Source organism: Anas platyrhynchos, chromosome 8 (genome assembly GCF_047663525.1).
Source record: "Anas platyrhynchos isolate ZD024472 breed Pekin duck chromosome 8, IASCAAS_PekinDuck_T2T, whole genome shotgun sequence".
Lineage (NCBI taxonomy): Eukaryota > Metazoa > Chordata > Aves > Anseriformes > Anatidae > Anas > Anas platyrhynchos.
The window spans coordinates 39354316-39377748 of record NC_092594.1 but is presented as its reverse complement, the minus strand read 5'-3'; the positions used below and the strand labels follow the sequence as shown (position 1 = coordinate 39377748).

The following is a 23433-nucleotide window of genomic DNA, read 5'->3' as shown; positions in this document are numbered from 1 at the left end:
ACTGCGAGCTGGTCACGTTTTAGGTTTTATAGTGTTGATGAAAGGGAAGTTCATACAAGACTAACTGTAAATATTTATCTGAATATCTCAGATCTGACAGAAAGCTGATGACCCAAAGAACTTTGTGGTGCCAACAACCATGCACTGGTGCAGCTGTACTGGCCACGGACCAGCAAATGAGCCAGGGCCACAGCACTGCTGGGGTGCAGCAAAGTGCTGAGCACCCTGTCAGAAGGAAAAAAATTTCATCTCCATTTTCTACTCAGTAAGGAATTCTGAATGCAAATGTTGCTTTTTCATTTTTTTTTTCTTTTTCTGAAAGAGTGAGAATGAAATAGTTGAGACAAACATGAGGTGAAGTTCCAGGATAATGTGGATTGAAAGACTGATGTCTTCCTATGAATGTATACACTCAAAACAGGATACTTTATATTAATTAATTTTGTTTAATTTTTTTTTTTATTCAGCCTAATTTTTTCAGACTTTCCACAAGAAAATGACATCATAAATGATATTGGGGAGGAAAAGTTTGAACAGAAAATTTCCAAATCCCAATAATTTCCAAACAATACAGAGCATAGGGACAAAGCACTCATATTTTGGCATCTTGCAGTGTTGTTCTCTTGCTGTTTTTTTTTTCAGGAGCTGACCATGTGCACAGCAATGTGAATACTGGTGGAGAGAAAGGAGGCAAGTAATCTGGATTGTGCTTGTGCCAATACATGATGTTCCCTTATTTAAATGAAGTGTATTTTAATACAGTGACACCAAGAAATAATTACTGGGATGAAGTGGGCCACTGACTGGATTTCCCTCCTCACTATTCCACAACTTTACTTCAGTTTCTCTACCTGCAAAACTAATGCATTACTGTTGTTTTCTTATCCCTAGAGGTGTGCTTCATGACATTTGCTCAGTTTGGGATGAATTTCTTGGAAAAAATGTGCATCATATCTAGTAGGGAGGATGACACAGTCTGTGTCCTAGAAATCTTGCAATCAAAAACTGTGATATAGAGCACCGTCATGCAAAGACATGCTGGTATGCGTCAATTATCAGCCTTCTTTCTGGGGAATTTTATTACCTTGTCCTTCTTCTCAATATGTTTCTGTGTGCTTATATTTGTGTTTTGCTGAACAAGTCATGGCAAGTACCATAAAGGCTTTTGCCCCTTGCAGTGAAATAATGGAAGTTTTTTTCTGTTGCACTATTTTATGACAGCATAAAATTTTATGACATTTATGAATGTTTGTCTCATGAAGCAGGTGGCTTGTTAGCCTTTATTTTATGTTTCTGGTCTCGTTTGTACACATATAATATTAAATCTTTGTCATAAGTTGGTGAGTTATGTTAAGATATTGTCTGAATCTGCACAAGAGGAAACTGATGAACCTTTTTTGATAGTGACTAAGCAAGCAGGTTTATTTATCTGGTCTATATTTTGGTGTAGCATTTAAATCCTCCATATCACATAGGAACGATATGAGAAATGTGGGCAGCCAAGAGGCCAGAAAGAGGAGTCTGCCACTCATGGCTTGTATATAACCTTGTCCAGTTTATTTAACTTCTCTCTTCCATCTGTTCTTGTTCTCCCTAATCACAGGCATGCTGCAAGCCTGAAGTAACTGGGGATAATACTTCCTTTGGTATCTGTAAAATGCTGCGTTAGCTAGCCAAATGGCTATCTTGGTAGGTGCACACAGAAATAGCAAAGACTAATTCAAATGGCCCTAACAGTCAAAGCTCTGGATTGCCACCAAATCCAGATGCTTCCCCAAGATGCAGCTGAGGTGCTGGGTTAGCAGCAGTAAAACTCAACTGCGCACTTCTCTGCAGGTTGCATTCGTCATGCGTCTGCAGATGTTTTTAGACACTCCACTTCTACCCACCAGAGGGATTTTTTAAGTTCTGGGATGAAGGGGCAGCTTCTGGCTTTCCTTATGCAGGAGACAGTTGTCATGATGAGATGGTTATTGTGAGTGTCCTGCATTACAGTGAAACCTGTATTTATGGCCCCCTGTACTTACGGTCACCTGCTATTGGCAGTTGCCTGTGTTAATAGCCGATGAAATCTCATTCCCTGGGAAATGTTCTCTCTTGCATCATCCTTCACTCTCTAACAGGCAGCCACCTGCCTGGCATGCTTTGGCCACCTGTCGGCCTGCCCAGCTGTGTAAATTGCACTGCAATCAGCATGGCAAGGCAGCTTGAAGGAGGTACCGCTTGGTGCCTGCAGATTACTTGTGTAACATGTTTTCAAGTCATTGACTTTTACATTGCAAACAAAGTCTTTTTATTTGACCTTTTAAATGCTCTGTTGCAAAATGTGCAGGAGTACAGTGACAGCACATATGTGGAAATTGCTTTCATGCTGATTTTTGGGCACTTTGTAACGGTGGGTACAGAGGTTTCTTCTTTTTTGGGGGTGGGGGGGAGGGAGCAGGGGGTTCCCCAGGATGTCCATTATTAGCTATTTAACATTTAACTATAATCCACAAATGGCATCCCTGGCTGTATTCCCAGCAGATACATCTCTGGGGCTGGGAGGAGCAGACTTGTCATTCCAAAGATGCATATACCAGCCCTCCAGTAAGTGTTCCCTGCTTCACTGCAAGTCCAGCATATGTGCAAGGATTAACTTTTCTCTTGGCATCTTTTCTAGAACAACTGATTAACTTTTTACTTTGTGCTGTCTAGCCTCCTCTGTGCTGCACACAAGCTGAATGCTATTTCCTGTCACTGTTCGTGAGCCCTGACTGAGGGAGGTATTTTACTTGCCTATTATCTGACCACAAGGCCATGGAGGCATTGAGAGTTTGGGGTGAGAAGGGTTGGTCCAGCATAGCAGTGGTGCACACTTAGCGTAACTGCTCCAGTGTTTAAGAAGGGGTAAGGTCAAACACTGGAGCAGTATCGTGTTTTGTCGAGGCAACAAGCTACTTGGGAGGGATTTTGGTTTGATGAAAAAGCTTGCCTTGTCCTTGTTTCAGCCTGTAGACTTTGGTCATGATATTTTCACTGGTTCTCTGATGTTTGGTTTTGAATAGTCACACTGCTCCTGCAGTCCTTAAGACATGAGCATCACAGGCATGGTGCCCGCAGGTCCATGTGCAGGCTCCACTCCATCACCTGCAACATGCCAGGCTGCTAAATTTAAGCAAGGGCTTAAAAGAAAGCTTGGGAAAAGAGCTAGAGCTTTCTGTGAGGCTGGCTGTGAAAGAAGAATCCCCTTCCGTGTTACTTGGGCTTCTGAGATTCACTGTCTTTGGCTGACTTCACTTGAATTTAATGGTTCTCATTGGACTACAAGATGAGACATTAATGAATTTAGTGTGTAGTTAAAAATTCACTTCAGTAATCTGTTCTCAAGTCTCTTTGTGTCTTGAACTCTTGACAGGTATGTTGTGTTGTGGCAAGAGGAGGGACTCGTATCAAAGCCTTGTGACAGACCTGCTTTTAGGTGGTTCAAGCTGTGGTGTTGAGCAAAAAATGCAGATTCTGTAATGGTGATGCTGGCCGAGTTGCAAACAAGGAATTACAGTAATCCCATCTAGATGTTATTAAATCATGTGCAAATTCTCTCAACGGCAAGGGACAAGGCAAGATTTAATCCAGGCAATGTTTATAAGATAGCAAAAGGCTGTTTCAGTTGCATTTTAGTATGTTAGGCTTTTACATCTCTTTTGACAAGCATAACTCCTTGACTTTTTGCAGATGTGTAACACAGATATAATAGATCACCTTTGGAAATGTGTTTTGAGTAAATAATTACTTTCAAGGATAAGAGAATGAAACTAAATCTTCAGTTATAGTTCGGGTTTTGGTGTAGCGACTTAAAGCTCTTTTTCTCCCAAACATCATAAACAATCTTTTCTGATATAAAAATATTTGTCAAGAGATATGTATAAAAATGCAAAGTAACAAGTGGAATGGCACACACTGATTGACCCTCAGGTTATACCTTGCTAAAAGTTACTACTGACATATATATTACAAGTTCTTATCAAAATGTTTCTTTGTAATTGTTACATCAACACCTACAATCATTAGAGTAGAAAAGAGACCAAAAATGATTGATTTCTTCTGCAAGTTTTGAGTCTCCTTGTCTTTAGCACTTAACATTGTGAATTTTCTGTTTCTTTGTTTCTCAGTAAGGCCATTACTGTCATTTACGCAAGTTGAATGCCCTTACTAAGTCCAATGGGCCAGCGTATATGATGTGAGCTAAGTGTGTAGGTGAGAGCTCTGCTGGTTTGGAGCCAGAGTTAGAATTCCCTCTTTAATTAATTAATTAATTTATTTTTAATAAATATAAATAGTGAAAGAGACTTGTCATGTGTTTGTGGGAATCAACAGCACTTTGTCTCCTATCTTGTGGCCTCATCAGCCTTGGGCACATGGGGAAAGGCTGTTGGAAATCTCTGTGGCAATGCTTTAGTCTCCAGGAAGGATCCCTGGGTCTGGAGAAGGATGCTATGAAAGGTCTGCATCTCTATGCTATTTTTGCTTGTTTATCTCGTCAGTGCCAGCCTATTTTGTGGGCAGCTTGTGCTTGTCTCAAGGTATTTGGATTTGATAATCTGATCAGTGCCAGTCCATTCTTGGCTTCTCTGTCCACCTGCTGACTCCCTTGTGTTACCCTTCTGGTGCTCCATCCATCTGTTAAGAATTTACTTACAACATGCATTAAAATAAATCAGTATGATTTTATGTACAGAGGGTGCTGTTTCCAGCATTTCAGAAATCCTAATGAAGGGCCTGTTCCTATTATCTGTGTCTGCTAGTGACATAAAATCTTGTATTTTATCATTAGTGATTTACAGGGAATGCCATGATGCTCAGAAAACAGCCTTTTAACGTTCAAATTTGCTGATTTTCAGAATTCAATTTATACTTAGTTTTCAGTTAATACAGGTTTTCTGCATGTGTGCATATGCTGAACACTATTGTCAAGGAACTATATTCAGATACAGAGTGCAGCATCATCTTCCATTGAATTATTACTTGACCGTAAAAATCACATCTGAGACCTGGGGCAATGGAAACACTACAGATCCAGCCATTTTTTAGATTCTGGGCTACTGATTTTTCCATGGGTATGTGGGTACAAGATGACCCTGCAGGGAGAGAATACAGTTTTCCATCCACTGCAGAAGCTGACCTGAGCCTTATTTACTACCAGCACGAGTAATGCTATAGCTGGGGGAATCTGAACAGGGTGATGTGAAGAGACAACATCGGTCGGGGAAGGCCATGAGAGAGGGTGATGTCTGAGCCCCTGCCGGGGCTCAGGATTATCTGGGAAGCAGGTGTCCAAGCCTCCTTTCTGATTTATGGTGCAGGTCTATGGAGCTTTGGGAGCAGTGCCCGATGGAACAACCACTGAAGATGTAGCTCCTTAACAATCAAACTGCTGAAGATGCAGGAGAAGGACTTCCTGGAGGCAAGGTGGAGACTCATCAAAAACTTTTGGAAGCTGATGAAAGGCTGCAGGCAGGTTTCATAACTGAGGGCTCTGGTCTCTCCACACCGCTAAGCAGAGCTTAGCAGAGGGGTGACTTAGATGGGTGAACCCAGCAGAGCTGTGCTGCTTATTGCTTGGCCCCTCGAGCAGGAAGCCGCTGAACTTCCAGCCATTTCCAGGGGATTAACAACGAGAGGAGTTGCTGAATACAGCATAGTTGATGCCATTTTATCTTCTTGTTAAATGTTTGCAAGCTGTACTTTATTTAAATGAAGCCTTCATCTGTAATGTATCAGTAAATGCCATAATGTTATAGGAAGAGAAGGGCAGCCTGGCTGATGTGGGGATTAAATTTTTTTAATGTTATGTTCCAGATAATGAGTAATGTGATATAAAAGGATTCTAATGCATTCAGCAAAGCCAAACTCAGCAAGACCCGAACAAACCCCAGAGGACACAGAGAGAACCAACCTATAATATAGGTCAATGTTTTCATATGTGGTGTAAGTTCCTTTTGTCTAATTAATCTACATCTACCAATATGTTAATGAGAGGGAGAAAGTGAAAGCTCATTGCCACCAAAAGGTCCCCAAGGCTGAAAGAAAACAGTCCCAGCTTGTGGCTAATTATTTTTTGCTTAAAATTTATTACTCTGAAAGATAAGCAAACATGGTGTTTATTTGACCCGTGCACCTTGTACCAGACACTCTTTCCAAATGCAGTTCTTTAAAACAGCAATTAAAATGACAGAAAAAGAGAAGAAAATGTTGCTGAAAACACAGCAGTACAGCAGTGAAAGAATGGGATGACATTCTTCCTGAGACACCAAGCCAGGAGGTGTGTGGCTAAAGGGTAATCTCAGCCTTCCTCTAAGACCTGCCTCTGCCCATTTCCAAAGGGAATAAGGGATGGTCACAGCACCCTTTGGCAGGCTGCTGCTCTGGGGAGGGCATTGGGCTCGGCCACTCCCGTGCCCTTTGCGTGGGGCATCACGGTCTGTGGCACGGGGCTGAGATGGGTGCATGGTGCTGGGAACGCAGCCCCACAGCCACCCTTGCCCGCATGTGTGGGCAGTATGGGCAGCTCTTATCAAACACTCTGCTTACCCATGCCCCCTTTACCTGGGTAATGGATGTAGAGGCTGGAAGCAGCAGCCCCTGGGGAGCTATCAGGATATCTGATTTATGCAAGAGTCTGTAATAAACTTATGACAGATATTTCTGTTGCTAATGGGAATGTAAAAATTCAGATAACATATGTTAATTCTGATAAGAAAAATCCCTGATAAGAACAACTCCCTTACCACTAAATAGGCAAACTCAGCTCTGACTGCAGAAGTAAGTCTGCTCCTTACTGTCAGTGTGAAACATTCCTAAAAGATGAAGTTGTGAAATAGAAGTAGACTGCTAAGACTGAGAGTTCATCACTTGACATAGATCTTGTTCTTCCAAAGGAATTAAGTTGGTTGTGCATGTGTGACTTAATTTAACCTTGGATGAGGCCAAAAAGGAAGTCTTTCTGATTTGAATTTTATTGCATTTTTGAAACAAATTTTTTAAAAAATATGATGCCCAGTCAAAGCTCTCAGCAATGACAGTGTTTGCTATTGCACACAGCTGTTACTACCAGTGAATGACTGAAGCCCGAAGGGTCGACACAGGGGCTTTGATCATTTGTTGATGCTTTTGAAATGCTCAGCTTTTCCCCTTGCTTCCTAATGGTTTTATAACAGATTCATAATCTCACTCTTCTGAATGAGGTTAAGATGTAGATGTTGCTAAATGGCTTGTTCTGTGGTATTTCTATTACGTTTGAAAGAAAGTATTACTGATGTACTTAAGAACAGGTCTATGTAATATAAGAGAAGATACACATCCTGATGTACATTTTTTTTATAACATGTTGGTAGACTTTATCCTGGGAACGTTCTCTTAAATACACACTAAATTTAACTTTAAAGCTATGTTAATTCAGGAGAAAAAAAAACACAACAGTATGCATCATCTGTCATCAGTTTGATAGTCTGTGATATGTGTAACCAATTGTTCTTATTTACATTAATTTGCATTGTGAAAAGCAATTTTACAGTTTCAGTCAGACTTAATAGGCAATTTGCAGCTCACTGCCTAATGGCGCAGTTACTTAAGCCTGCCCCCAGGGTGCTTTCTAGACCTGATATGAGACTAAACCTTTTAAATGTTCAATTGAACATCTTAAAAAGTCAAAAAGTCTTTAGCTACTAGACCCGGTTCATACTTGCCATGTCATATTTGATATTATTGCTACAGATGCCCTTTGATTCAGATATACATGTATGTTGCCCTAGACTGCAGAAATGATGATTTGATTCTAGAAAGCATCATGGCATGAATGATCCCTGCCCTGCCTCTGGAAGCACTTTACTGAAGGAAGAAGTGAAGGTAAGAATATCCTGGCAAGCCTTGCACCATGGCATTTGTGGTTCACCTGCATTTAATGCCTGAGTTTTCACCAAAGCATCTCAAATCTTAATAACATTTCCTTATGTATGAATGTATGAGCCATTTCCTATAGGTATGAAAAAAAGAGTATTCTTAAAAGAAGATTGAGTGAAAGCCCTTAATTCACAGCAATTATGCTTTGGGGGGAATATATAGGGGACAAACACAGAAATACAATAACACACTTTTGGGTGATGCTGCAGAGGCTGTTGTGATTTCTGGCATTCTCAGAGCACTAAGAAAGGTTCTTTGCCCCACTGAATTACAATAGGAGCTTGCTATTCTGGTAGCATATTTGATCAACGATGAGGCTCTGATAAACAGTCTTGTAGGGAGGTTGCTGGTTCTGAGTGGTGAAGATGAGGGAGAAAGGAGCGAAGATCTCAAAGGATGGAGCCCCATTTCTTAATTCCTAATTCTGGTTACAAGCCACAAGTGAAGGTCACAACGTGTTTTAAGTAAAATTTCATATGAAGAATACAGTGTATGTGAAACTGAAGCAGATCACTCACTGATGGTGGGTAGGCTGAGCATTGACCATAGGTGTACCTCTGGCCTTTGTATTTAATATGTCATGTGGAAGTGTCAAGTGGGAGTCAGTTTTCTAAGAATTACAAAAAAAGATGTTTTGCTGTTCAGTCATCCTTGTACTAATGATTAATGAATAAAATAGGGAGTTGGGATACTCATTTACATGAAGATATAGACATGTTTGAGATCAAGATGAATCAAGGCCTAGGTTATTGTTGTAGCTTGACAGCGATCCTTTTTCACATTCAGCAGTGTTCACTTCTATCATGCTTCCAGATGCTGAAATATGTTTCTAGCCCATGCTGATATCACATAGATATATGCATTTTATGCAACAGATTTTGAAATTGTGTGAATGTTATTGGGTTCCTGTCTTCCCTAATACGTCTTCCCTAATGTGATAAAGCAAATACAAGGTGTGCTAATAGCCATTTTCTCAAAAAGAATAAATAATGTACCATGCTGAAAGAATGTAATACCACCATCCTTCTGCTGCAGGGGTCTGCTTTATTTCTGCAAGTGTTTTACTTCAGAAGATGTTGCAATTCACTTCACAGTAGTATAAAAGAAATTCAAAAAAAGCTGCTCTAACTATGTGTTACTTGGCATATCTTACATTTGTAGCATTGTGCAGTGTGTGGAAAGATAGTCAAGGGAAGTTCTGTATCAAACCACTCCATGTCATAATGCAAAAATTCCCTTATCTACAATAAACTCAAAGTATTTGAGGCTGTGAATATCCCAGACAGTTTAGGGAAAAAATGCTAAAATGAAATTAAGCTTTTTTAGTGTTTTTCGACTATATCAGGCTGGTTTCAGGCTGGCTTGAGGTCAGCTAAGTTGTGCAATGCATGGAGGTGGTTAAGTAGCCTAGGCAATCTGGTTCTGTCTATATTTGTGCTTCAGAATATCAGTGATCTAACCATCTTTTTTAAAGATGCCCTTTGCTGTTTTCTTACTGCTACATTTAAAATGGGAGGTATAGGACATTTTTATAGCACTAGCATGAATCTGTTACTTTTCTGAGATTCACTTGTAACCTGGTTAATATTTGTATCTTTTTATGCAAAAGAGCGACAATTATGGCCGCACACAGTGTGAGCATGTTCTGTGACTGAAGGCAGTGTCAGACCTGGAGCACAAAGAGGGCTTGAGCTCCTCTCCCTCCACCTGCACCACGTGATGTTGGTTAATGTCTGACACAGCCTAGGTGGCTGGAGCTCTCACAGGGGACCTGCTGTTGTCCTCACCAGCTCCTTTTGTAATCCTGCTTTAGAGTTTGCCAGAAAACACACTGGGGAAGTAATGGTTTCTTTGTTTCAATGCACTCTTCCTCTGAACTTACAAAGAGGTCCTTATCAAGTGATAAAGGCCCAAGTCCCTGAGACAACTAGCTAAGTTTTGATTTGCTCCCTACTCTAGGGTATTCACTCAAAATCCTAAGGGTGTTGAAAACAGTCACTGCTGTTTACAACACATTTTGGAAGAACTACCTTGTGGAACTGTCATGCAATTCTTGTTCTGCTTGCCGGATACCCAATTTGTCTGTAAGTTAGTTGGGTTTTATGTTTCAAAGTCTATATTCCCCAAAATGGAGAGGTAATATTTCAGAAACAAATCACAATAATGGACAATTTTGGATTATTCACGTTTGCTTACCTTTAAATTAACAACTGACAAGGACAATTTCTAGTTTGCTGCAGCACAGTCCACACAAAGGCTTCTATTATTATTATTAAGATTTAAAAACCAGCAACCTTTAGATATAAAACCGTAAACTAGTATTTCTATGTTGTTATGAAGATCACAGAATCACAGAATTTCTAGGATGGAAGCACTGCATCTAACCCATCTTGTAATGGACAATACTTTTCATCAATTTCTGCAAGATAGGTTTTAAAAGTTAAGCTGCATACCCCCTGGGTTCACACTGAACACCAAATATATTCATTGCAGACAAGAACTCAGCAAATCTATTAATCCATTAATCACTGGCATGTATAATGACCTTCATACCTGTATCTCAGTGTGGCCAACCATGTCAGGCACACCAAAACACTCTAATTCTCAGCCCAGGCAATAAGCAGGCAACTTGCCCTCTGAAGCTGTCTGCAGGAGGAAACCAGTCCCAAGAACAACACTATAAGCATGCAGAGAGATCACCCCAAAATGTATGTAATATGGCCAAAAGCAAGAGCCACAGGCATGCTGTCAGTTCAGAGCTCCCAGGAGCGTTGTGTCCCAGCGGGCACTGGGGGACAGAGCCACCACCACTGGGGACCAAGGCAGGGCTGAGTTCTTCAGCAAAAGAGAAGTTGTGTTATTTTTTAAAAAACATTGATATTCACACAGACAGAGGAATGTGGTATTTTGGGACAGTGAAATTAACTCCTGTGCAGATTACTTACAACTTACTTGCATGGACAATTTCATGTCCAGAGTCTTTTTCAGTGGCTAAGAATGATCATCAAGGCAAACTGCAAATCAAATGAACAGACATGTTGTGCTTTAAATGATTATGCCAGCATTTTAAATTGATTACAGCATAGAATACAGCAGAAGATATTTCCTTAAAAGGAATTATGTACAAAAGCATGAAACCTTTTCTGCAAGTATTCTGATAACAGAATGCAAAGACTGTCTGAAAAAAAAACAAGACAACTCCAGATGACTCCAGTGTCTAATTTGCCCATAATTTGTTTTCTTCTACCAAAGCTCTGCTAGACTTTTTTTGGGGGAGGAAAAAAAAAAAAAAAAAAAAAAAAAAAGGTGATTATCAGCTTTATTTGCAAGTTTTCAGTGACTGGCTTCAGAACATTCAAACAGCTTGTCTGCAGATTTTTAGTTAACTGCTGGGGAAGGTGCTGGATGACAAATGTATGATTAATGATTGCCTTTGCATGTCTCTTACAAATTAGATGCTCTGTCACTAAATAAATACATAAATAAATGGGCTGGATGTAAAAGAACATACTTTTCACCAAAAATGACATCCTTAGTTGTAAATTTTAACAGATGTCATGAAACCAAAGATATTATAATCTATTACGAAAACCCTTTGAAGCTTTATTTTAATTAGCTTACAAAGTCATCAGAACTCTTGGAGAGAAAATGATACATAAAGTGCATCTTGAGAACCACTTGAATGTTATCACCAGGATGTGATGGGCATGGTTTAAGGAGAAAAGTACAAAAGAACATAAACTAAGAGCGGTCAGTACTCTAGTAACACATGGTTGATATTTAGCAAAGAAAGCCTGGCATGGAATACAACTGTGAAAAAATTGGTGCCACCCCCTTATAAAAACCTTCTTATCCCAATACAAAAAGGGGAAAGGCTCTGAAACCTGTGTTTGAAGTCGCTGAGCCTTACCAGAAGCAGAAAAATGGTATATGCCAGCGTGAAAGTATATTCACAAACAGTTGATAATTTTATTTTAAAATGGGTTCCCTGGATGCTCTCATTCTTGATCAATGTCAGTGGTTTTCAGCCCATCACTCTGGTCCCTGGGCAGCAGTGCAGGGCATTGTGTCTTCTGCAGCCAGCCAGGGCTGCCCTGCACCAGGTAGTGCAGGTGGGGCCCATCAGGACTGCTGTGGGCGTACAGCTTGGAAGTTTCCCACAAGAGGCATCTCCCTTTACCAAAGCCCCAGCCGTCGTCTAAATCTGGGCATGAGCAGAGGCTGCAGGACCAAAACAGGGCTGCTCACCTCCTCCTGCTTCACTATAGCACAGCCTTTAAACAAAAGATGTAAAAATGATTTGATACGAAGCCTCTGAACATTAAAGATTTCTTGGGTGGGGCATGTACTCATACTGGCCAAGACTAGGACTGAAAACAGTTTCTAACCTGCAGTCCTTCCATGCTGCCCAAGGGAGATGTTAGCATTACAAGGCTCATTGCCCCTTTGTAGCCTTTGGGCAAACTTCAGGACTGATTTTCATCAAGCATGGCATGTTGCTTGTTTTTTGTTCGAGTGTCCATAGGTGCTCCATCTGACAGTGCAGATACCTTGCAGCTTTCCACTTCTAGATATCTCTGAATGAATGAGAGGAGACTGGGACCATGGTGGATTTGTCTCTGAATATATTATGTTGGCTATGGATGGAGCTCCTGCTTGCTTTATAACACAGCTCTTTTTTGTGACTGAAGGTAACTATATGCTGTATTTCGATAGCATGTGTTTCAATGAGATTTCCATACTAGAGCAGAAGGGCATGCTCCAGTACAGTAGGACTGTGTCGCATCGCTATGAGCCCTGGTGTGTAACCATGGAATAGACAGCAATTCATGTTCATGTATGATAAGCATGTTTCAAATAGGTTTGTGATTCCCCTAATCAATATAAATTCTAATTAATCTCTCTTCTGAAATCCCATTTGCATGCCCACTGTTCACTGCTTTTCCAATTTCATCTTCTCACTCCTTTGTTTTCATGATGTTATCATCTGCTGTGTCACTTCTGCTGCACTACAGAGGTCTTCCATCCCTGCGCAGACAGCCATTGTTACAAACCATCTATTGTCTGCTGGATCAGCAGCTAAACGAAGCAACAGCACAGCAGGCATGAGGTCAGTCAGTTGCCAGCCTACCTCTTATCCTACCTCTGTTCACTATCTCATTCTGCAATAGACAGCCTGCCGGGTGTTGGACAAGTCGTACAGGTGCACAGATCCCTGCCTTCTCACAGGAACGCAGAGGCGTGAGTTACTGCCAGAGCACGCGAGACAGCCACAGCTGCACGAGGCACTGGCTCCCCGTCTGACAGCGTGGGAGAGGCTGTTCCCTGCTTCGCGGCACCATGAAAGAGCAAAAACCAGCTCCTGTGGTGGTGGGACTGCAGGAGGAAGATATCTTAGATACCTGCCCATGGCAGAGACCCGCTGCTCCTGACGCACAGGGCCTGGGGACTTCTGGAGTTCTGCAGAGGCCTGGCGGGTGGCAGCAGTCGCCTTGCTCGGGGGCACTCCGGTGTCCCGTGCCATCCTCACGGCCAGGGGCCCTTGTCCCGTGCCATCTCCTGGCCAGAGGCCCTGGCTGCAGCCCCATGTCCCGTCCCATTCCCACAGCCCCGGCTGCAGTCCCATCATCACCAGCGGCGTGCCGGCCATTTCCTGCTTCACGTGGCTGTGCAGCGGCTGTGGCTGAGCATTCCAACAGGGTGTTTCAAGTTATTTTTGAAGAGCTACATGACTACTGAGGGGCTTACGTGGCAGAAATTATGGAGTGAATAAATGAATCACTGGTGGGTTTGAGTTTTAAATTAAAAAAAAAAAAAAAAAGAAAGAGTTCTCTCTGTCATAAATGTATGATTTAGAAAGTCCTTTTCAAAGGTTTATCTAAGAGCCGTGTGTTCAGTTGTGTCTGCAATATACTGATTTATCCCCAGTGTGAAGTTCTGCAGAGAAAACCTTACCATTTTAGGGTCCAGGAAGAGTAAATGGGTCTACCTGGATTGCTGGTGTGAAGGAAGCCAGGCAGTACTTGCTCTTCATCAATGTTTCAATGTGGTCTCTCAACTCAAAAAGAAACCCTGGAGGGTTGTCAGCAGATTATCTCAGCTGCTTGGGATAAGTTCAGTGTACTGCCACCAGAGCAGTGAGTGCCTCCAATTTTATACCAGCTTAGCCAAGATATAAATCAGACTCCATGCTTCCAGCCTCAGAAGCCTGATAAAATTAATAAGAGTAATTTTTTGTAAGAATGTCTTTTGATGGCTTAGCAAAAGACAAAAGATTAAATGTGAAGACAAAGACTTCAAGCCATGCTTTCTCTGTTGGTGTAAATAGCTACTGTTACACTGAAACAAATGGAAGATCTCTTAATTTACACCACCTGAAGGTCTGACAGAGTCCCATTTGTTTAACATTATAATGAATAGGGTATTTCATGGGTATCAGATGAGTTCAGGTAGAAATCTTAGTTTTTAATTTCCTGCCTGCCTCACTCTGATCTGTATAGCAACCACTGCATTATTTTATTGTAGTTGATTTAAAAATTAACTTGTAATGCACTTTAGTCAACCCTCCCTACCAAATGATAACTTTCCTTTTTCTTTCTTTTTTTTTTTTTTAATTACAATTTGGTTTTCAGATGGATATCCTCATTGTAATGCATCTTCATTCTGATTTCCACTAAATGCTTAGTAGTGTGACTTCCAGAGAATTTTTAATGACAGACTCCTAAGTTTGCAACTGCCAGTAATTAGGCTCACCACTGTGCAATGCAGGGAGCAGGAACCTCTGTAGTAATCAAAGGTGCAGAGTCAGGAAACGAAGCAAAGCTTTATTTCCTCAGAGAAACAGGGGGAGCTGCCCCTGAGTTTGCTATGTGTTACTGGGAACAGCTTCATAGCAAAGTTCCATTATTTCTGACCTTTCTGCCCACATCACAGAGCAACCATTGCCATTTGGGACAGTTTAAGGTACATCAATCCCTTCTGTAATAGTCAGCAAACCATTCCATCATCATCATTAGCTGTCTTTGCAGCTGGTATGGAATGGAGGGGAACATTTTGGGGTGATGCTGAGCAAGAGTTCCTTCAGCATCATTTTCTCCTTGAGTAGTTTGATGCCGAATACAGATTTCCATGTATTAATGTACTGAGACTGACAATTAGATAATTTTTGCAGGTTTTTGTTGCCATCTTCCAGGAAACCAGAAAAGAGTACATTTATTTGAGCCTATAATTTATTGGTGTAATGACCAAGAATTGAAGACTGAGTATAACTAGCAGCACCAAGCTTTTTTGGTATTTCTTTTAAACAATCTCCTATTTTTTAAGGTTACTTGCTACGTGCTTTGCTGTATCCAACAGACATAATTTGGGTCTCAGTTAACTTGCGGCTTAGGTCAAAAGGAACAATAGCAAAATTAAAAGAGTTCGACCAGCAAGAAATAATTGTGACTTTCTTACAAAGCAGTTGAAAGAAAGCAAGAATTACAGCTGTGGAGTCAGAATATGGAGGCTTTAAGGGACCTTGGAAGCTGTGAACCTCAGCTGTTCAAAGCCTGCTGGGTCATCAGGGAAAGCATCATTCCTGCAGCTCTCATGGACTCACCATGCATAGGAGCAGTAGTAGCCATCCCACCTATTTAGGGCAGTCCCAGTTCTCCATCCCATTAAATGGGATGTCTACTGGCAAACCCAGTTCTCATTTTTGAACCTGGTTCTCATTTTGAACTCCGTTGTCTCAGATGTTCGCGTATTGTAATGCTGTTTTATTTTGGAGCAACTGTAAAACAATTTGGCAATGGTGCTGATGCTGGCATTGGATGGCACTGCTGAGGACAGAGTCCTTGCCTCAAACCCAATTCCCTGAAGATGTACCAGGTGTGAAGTAGTGTTGTTTTGGCACTCAGTCCCGCTGGGTCAAAGCCAGCTCAAGACACGTCTCAAAAAAACAGCAAGGTTTTAGCACTGGATTTGTCTCAACAATATGTGGTCATTTAAAGCTTCCTTCATTGTACTTACAAGAAACATTTATAATGCAACTCTAGAGCGCACAAAGTAAATATGTCTCGCTTGGTGGATGGCTTGAAGAAAACCTACTTAGTTCAATCATTAGGTCATGTCAAATAAATTTCTACCTTCTTCAAAGAAAATTACTAGTGAATGTCTAGGCAGAAGTGATTTTAACTTCCCTGACATTGAAGATTTAGTTACATCAAACAATAATGAACAGCTGAAAGATGTAATTTTGGTTATAAAAGGAGCGCAACACCTACGCATTCAAAGATGAAATAATTCTTACTATTCACTGCACCATAATATCTAAATACTTGTGGCATTAAGTATGAGTAAGATTATTTTTAGAGGAAGCGGATGGCTCTGAAGCTTAGTCCTCGCTCAGTATGTTAAGGACTTTGCATTTCAGAGGAAAACCTGCAGAAAATCTTGTCCACTGGACGTTTTTCTTGTTATGGATTAGTAAATGACAGTAAATGGAGCTCTGGCAATGGGAAGGTTGCTGCTGGGACTTCGGAAGTGAAAGGGCTATTTTATATCATACTTGGAGACTCCTCTTTACTTACTGGTGTGTGCTATCTAATGGCCGGGGTAATGGGTATCAGAAGAAAGTATTGTTAAAGTAAAATAGCTGTGGTTTGGCTTGGGAGTAACTAAAACAGAAGTTCTGAGAACCAATGGCTGTGTTCTCAGGCATCTGAAATGTGTTACTAAAAGCAAAGATTTTTTTTCTATTTCCAAAATCCCAGTTTGCAAGGATGCTAAGCCATCCCCCAGCTTATCACAATAGCCTCTTGTCAACTGCAGATGCTTATCTTGAAAGATTCATTTTTATTTTTTTTCAACAGATTGAATTCTCAGAAAAGAGACCAAACATAAAGATGTTAGGAACCAAAGTGAGACTCCAAAAGGGTTTTCAGGTTTGATTTAGTTAAGCATCCAAATATTTGGATATTGATTTGAAACTTACTCAAGCGACTTAAATCTACAAAATTGGTAATGGGCTCTATCCTCCCCGCTCTGTGAAGGAAACTCTTGGCACATATAGTCCCAAATCGCATTGACCTTTTTTGCTGCCAAATTCTATTGCATTTTCATTTCTAATTTACTGTCCAATCCAGCCCCAGGGTCTCTAGCTTTTACTACCTTTCTAGGTTTGCATTTCCTATTCAATACGTGCTTTTCCACCTTGCTTAATAGTTTTCATTTATTTCCAGTTGAGTCTCATCTTATTACTAAAATTTTAGGGACTGATATATGAGATCAGATCTGTGATCCATCTGTGTTGTTATTCTTTCTTCTACAATTTACCAGGTTCAGATGCTTCAGAAGGGATAGGAAAAACACAGAAATTGGTAATTATGGAAACCTTTGCTAAAGTAAAAGTGTTTATATTGTCTTCCATAAAATCCTATTGAAATCACAGCATTTTTTCTCAGCACCCATATACATATCTGTATTTTTCTGAATCCTATCAAATGTTCAATCTCAGTTATATACATTGGCAATGATTTTCATAGGTTTTTTTGAAGGTCTGTCTGTTGTTTCTGCTTACATTTGTATTTCCTCCAATGACAGTAGGATTATTTCACTTTTTGCAGTAGGGGGGTTGGACACGATGGTCTCTCAAGGTCCCTTCCAACCCCTACAATTCTGTGATTCTGTGATTTCCTGGTTTGCTGATTTTCTGAGGTAATGCCACTTGTGATTGTCAGATTGTCATTCATATGCTGTCACCTCCTTTAGAGCAGGAAGAAAGACACTATGTGAAATGAATTACAGTAAACATCTTCTCTCTACTTTTAAAAGTGCATTTCTGAAAAAGGCTTTTCTCTAAAATCTGTGGTCAGAATTACTGACCTCTTTCTTACTTGTAGCTCATTTGCATTGCCATCGTCTGGTAAGCAGCTGGCTGGTAAGGGAAAGGTATCTCTCTGCATGTTTCTCTTTGACACCTCTGAATAGTCCTTATGCCATTTCACTTCACTTCACTTCACTCTTCCTAATGATTGCACCACTTTTCTAAAAATGACAGAATGAAAACATGGTATCACAGGTAAAGTAATGATAGAAGCTGTGCCCATGGAAGTCTTTTCCTATCTTAATAACTCTGTGATGCTATGACTCCATGTATGCAGGCGGGTGCCAGACACAAGGAGGGCCAGGAGATGCTAATGCTCAGTGACCAGTGCCACCACCTGCACTGGCCCGGAGGGGAAGGGCTCTGCAGAGCTGCCTCTGGGGGAGGTCCCTGAGCTCCCGCGAGGTCACTGCTCTCCCTGAGGCAGGTGCTAGCACCACAGGGGGTTGGAACTAGATGATCTTTGAGGTAACCCTAGCCATTCTGTGCTGTGCTTCTATGACACCTCCACCCAGCACAGCCACAGGGTGACAGCGGTGTCACATCCTCACCCGTGTGGCTGGCGCCAGGGGCTCACCCATGGGTGTCCTTACCTGGCAGCAGCCCCGCTTCTCAGGATGTACTGCTTTCTGCTAGCACACAGGGCTTGCCAGCCACGCTGGACTGGTGGAACCTTTGCAAATCTTCTTGGCAGCACTTCCCGTCTTTTACTCAGCTTTCTTTCTCTGTATCAGATGCTTTTGATCTGTGCTTGGGATTTATTGGTTTAATCAATATAATCTCTGCAGTATCATCCATGCTAACTGAAATAATTCCTAACAATGTTTTGTTGATCCCTGTGACTGCTGAATGAGAGCAAAGCTATGCAGAAGCATATGGCAGCATTTCTTATCTGTGATGGCTGAGTTTAGCATTTTAGAGTGCTTTTATTCAATTTTCTTTTAATCAGAGTTGTCTATTTGCTTAGAGATCAGGCCATTTTTGTGTGCTTCTTATTGATAAAACTATGCTTTTAAATGTTCTGTAAAATCCTATTTTGTTTCCATAGACTTTTGCAGGAGTAAACAATTTACAAAATTACAGGGCATTGCTACGGTGAAATGCACAGAGGTAGCACGGCACACATGCTCTGTTTGTTGAAGTATAGAAAGTGCTGATTAGTTTTAAATGTTTGCAAAGAGAACAATGGTTTTTAAATAAGTATATGGCTAGATGAAGGCAGGACTATTCCCGATGATGGCAGTGGTATGGTTTCAGGCCTTATGTGTTTATACCAACAGTACGGTTAAATTGCTAATGCTTCTCTACGTATATACTATGAGCACACTGAGAGTTGCTATGATAATCCTGTCTGCTAAGGACGAGCTGAAGCATTTTGGATTCCAGTGCCTGGTATTTATGGAAGGTTTTTATAGTACAGACTCAGCAGTTTGCACACTTTGGTGAATTCGTTTAGAGTAATTAGTGTAACACCAGGCTGGCTTTGCAAGTCTGTTTAAGCCGTTCCTTTTCAAGTATATCAAACTTTAAACATCTAAAATATAAACACAGCTTTTATTTGGATTACTTAACCTGTTCTTCCATCTTTACTGAAATGACCTTGAGTGACTTTCAGCAGGCTTTTCAGCCTTGTCAATCCTAGGCTTGCCTGCCCGGCACCTTGCTGCTCTGAGCAGGGGCAGTGGGAGGCACCTCTGGCATCACCCCTGCTCGTCACAGGGCAAGAAGGGCTGGCAGGGACTGGGCCTGCAGGTTTCCTTTACACCTATTTAGCTTATGTTTTGCTTAAAAAACAGAATCAGTCCACATATTTGTGATACACTTTTTTCTTTTGTCTCTCTCTCTCTTTTTTTTTTTTTTCCCCTCCAGGAGTGGGCCGATTTTATTCTACATATCTTCCTTGGGATGTGCAGAAGGCTCTACAATGCTATCTGGAGACATTGTGTGCCAGAAATTGCCTTGAGAGAATTTTCTATTATGCTTTATCCTGAACTGCTTATATGGCTGTTCAACACTCTTCCACCAATTATTAAAGGAACTTTGTGCTCATGCAGTGTCCTGTGAATGTGACTTGATGAACATACCTACCAGAAAATAAGCTGGAGTAAAGCAGATTGCTGCCCTGGAGAAAATCCAGACTGTGTGAGAGTGGCATTTTGCTTTGCTTCCCATAGAAAGGTTGTAGTTGCTCAGATATAAATTAACCTTACAATATTGGCCTCCTCTTTTTACACTTTGTTCATTTGAAAGCATAGTCAGATGTCATGAAGGGATTTTATTTTTTTGCAACTCCTGGTCTAGGTTCCCTGTTATTTATTTATCTATTTTTTCCCAGAAATCATTTTCAGCCTTCTTCACCCAAAATAGCGACAGGAAGACAGGTGAAGCTCTCCTGCCTCCTACGTGTATGTTCAGAGGGATCCTTTGGCCTGACGTGATGCACGATGGCAATTCTTGTCTGGAAGCCCCATGGCACCAGCAGCAGTGCAACTCGGCTGCTGGTGAGAGGTGTTGGGGTTGCAGGGCTGAGGGAGCCACAATGCCAGGCACGCCGCCCCATGCCAGCCCAGTGCTGCTGCCTGCTGCCCACTGAGCTGGTGCTGGTGGTTGCTGCTGCTGAGCTGTACAGTGCTGGAGAATGCCAAAGCTGTGTTACCCGTGCTCTCCAATTAGTTTGGCTTTCACAGGTAAGATAATTCAGGGTAGCTGATCTGCCCCTTTGTATCCAGCTGGGGACGTTCTCTTCCATCAACTGGCACAACTCAGCTTGGTTTTCTTGGTTAAAGTGGTGTTTAAGGGATGACCTAAGCTATTGGGCGGCAGTTTTGCTTGAGCCTGTTGAACTGTGGCCATTCTTCCATGGTAGGTGTTTGAGGTTCAGGTGGTTTTCAAATTACACAAATTGAAAGTTCTAAAATTAACACTTTGCTGTTGTTTTCTCCTCATCAATAGAACTGGCCTGAAGAAAAGTGGAAATTTTGTAAAAACGTTCCAAACCTACAGGGTTTCCAATTTATCTTCAAAGCATGTGGTATGTGGGCGCCGAGTGTGGTGCGGAGAGTGGAGCTGCTCCGTGCCCCTGGCACAGGCGGGGGCGTCAGAGCGGGGCCGGGGCCGGGGTCCTGCTGGTCACTGCGGTGTGTCCGGGCCTGTTAGCACATCATGGCCCCAGGCACGGTACGGGAACAGCTGACACAGGACTCGACTGATGAACAATTAGGAAATGTATTCTAATTAGTGTCAATCAACTTGTGGCGGTGTAGAAAAGGACCACTAGATAAGGTTGACTTTTTTTTAATGAGATGACAAATGCGGTAGAGGAGGAAAAGCATCGATACACAAGTATCTGCATGGCATTTGCTGACAGCAGCGTGACATCTTGGGTGAGAAGCTAGGAGGCTGCGGAGCGGCTGTGCACAGACATGGCAGCAGGGCTTGGAGGTGGCCGTGACACCATCACCTCCACGGGGCTTGGCCAGCCCCACCTCCATCCGCAGGGACAGCGGCTTGGGGAGCAGAGGTGGCTCGGGCTGGGGGCTGCAGGTGTCCTCTGTGAGCTGCCATGGGCACACATGGGGGACATGGGCTGCAGGCAGGCATGATGCGAGGTCGTGGGGAGGGTGGGGGACAGGAGAAGGGGCCAGGCACCAACAGCTGCAAGGAGTCGATCTGCTGAATTCAACAGAGAACGGCAAGGCGTTATTTGGCCTCAGCCTGTGATATGCACGCAGGGAGCAGGAGTTTGATAACTGAAAGCCCTTCAAAGTAGACAGGGATGTAAGAAGATCCAAAGCTGGAAGCTGAGATAAATATGCATTTTATGTACAGCGGGAGTAATTTAATAACTGGAACATCCTACCAGAGCTAATGGCTGACTCCTCATTGCCAAAATGTCTTAATGGAGATTGGTTTGTGGTTTTCTGAAAGGGCTGCTCTAGCTCAAAACGAATTAATTCTGGAAAGTTTCTGTGTCCAAGTCACAATGGATGCCCACGACAGCCCTTTCTGGCATGGGCCCACAATTACTTGCTCCAATTAATTTCACTGGAAGCAGGATCAGACCCGCACCCTGTGAAGCAAAGAAGGCTGCCACTTACTCTGGGGGCGTTCACCACGCTGTGGCACGTCAGCAAGCAGCATTGTTCTCTGCGGCTCTGTGGCTAATCAACATGTCAGCTAAAGTGGATTTGATTTTGAGAAGTCTTATGGACCCCAATAAAGATCAGTAATCATTAAAATTAACCACACGCTGATTTAATCAACATATAGCTTTGTTAATTACTAGCTCTTTCTTCATGTCCATCTGCTTTAAAGATTTCAGTGAACCTGCAGCAGATGTTCATGTAAATATAATAAGCTGGTTGCCATGTAAATATAAAAATTTCAGGAGTGTTTGTGTTGCAGACTTCCAATTTATTTGTGCTGTTGTCAGTATCATGTCTTTAGTGGCTTACACACAAAACTGATAACTTTGTTAAAGACCCGTTAGAGATGATTTGTGCTGTCAGGCTTTCCCTCTCCCATGCCTTGCTCCCCGTGTCCCACCTCTGCTGCTCGTTCTCAGTGGGCCAGGCCCTGGAGATGTGCCACAGCATTTGCAGTGCTGTCCTGGGAGCTGCCACATAAAAATGAAATAGGCCCCTTCTATTCATGCTCTTTTCACGAGTATAAAAAATAATTTCACACTCAGAGCAAATATGATTCATTTACTGTGAATGCTGTAAGTGGGAAGTGGTTCAGGCAGCGCAGCGGTGCAGGTTTGCAGGTAGCTTTCCTGCTGAATGGACAAACAGGGCTGGGTGGGTGGGACAGACAACAAACTGGGAAGCATCTTTAAAGCTGAAGGTGCTTTTAAAAAATGCATACTTTGTGGCATAAACTGAAACATAAAAAGAATTTGCTCTGCCGCTACTGACTAACTTGTGTGCATGCTGCCAATTCATTTTTCCCTAGTTAAACACAATCCTCAACACAATGGAAAAAAATGCCCACAAAAGTCTTACATTTGTAGAAGAGCTTTATTTTGATGAAAATAGATATAAAGTTTAAGACTTAGAGTCCACAGCTCTAATAGTTGATTTTTTTTTGACTTGGCGATACATGGGGCTGTTTCCTTATGTGTGAGCGTTGTGGATGTGGGTCTGTGGAGATCGCTGCCCACAGGAGCACTGCTCAGGATGAGCTCCTTCAGCCGTGGCGTGCAGCGGAGGCTGGTGCGGGCGCTGCTGGGTGTGCTGCACAGCCCCGCAGCCGGGAGCTGGGAGCGGCAGCAGCCTCAGCCCTGGCCTCTGCCTCCGTCAGCCCCTTGTTTCTCATCTCGGTCCATTCTGCTGTGGCTGTTTCACTTTTACCACAAAAAGCACCGCACGGGGCCAGGTGGGTGAGTGTGGCTGAGCCCGGCGGTGCCCACAGGTGGTGCTGGGGGCACCTCTGGGGCCTGGCCTCCAGCGGGTCAGGAGCCTGCTGAGGCCACTTAGGACCTGGTTCAAAATTACTACTTATCAGTAGGGATAAGGCATGCAGAAAATTTGGAAAATCTGGCTCTGTACTTGTCTGCATTTGATCTTTGCTGGATTGAAAAAGTTTTCTTGATGCAATAGCCCAAGTGTCCTTTGTGAACACAGCCT

General features: G+C 42.2%; 1 long non-coding RNA gene across 1 annotated transcript; it reads left to right on the top strand.

Moving 5' to 3' along the window:
* Positions 1-2039: 2039 nt before the first annotated feature.
* On the top strand, positions 2040-7423 carry LOC110352668 (uncharacterized). Its single transcript, XR_003498903.3, has 2 exons — positions 2040-2395; positions 5343-7423. It is a non-coding gene; the product is annotated as an uncharacterized lncRNA (long non-coding RNA).
* The last annotated feature ends 16010 nt before the right edge of the window (positions 7424-23433 follow it).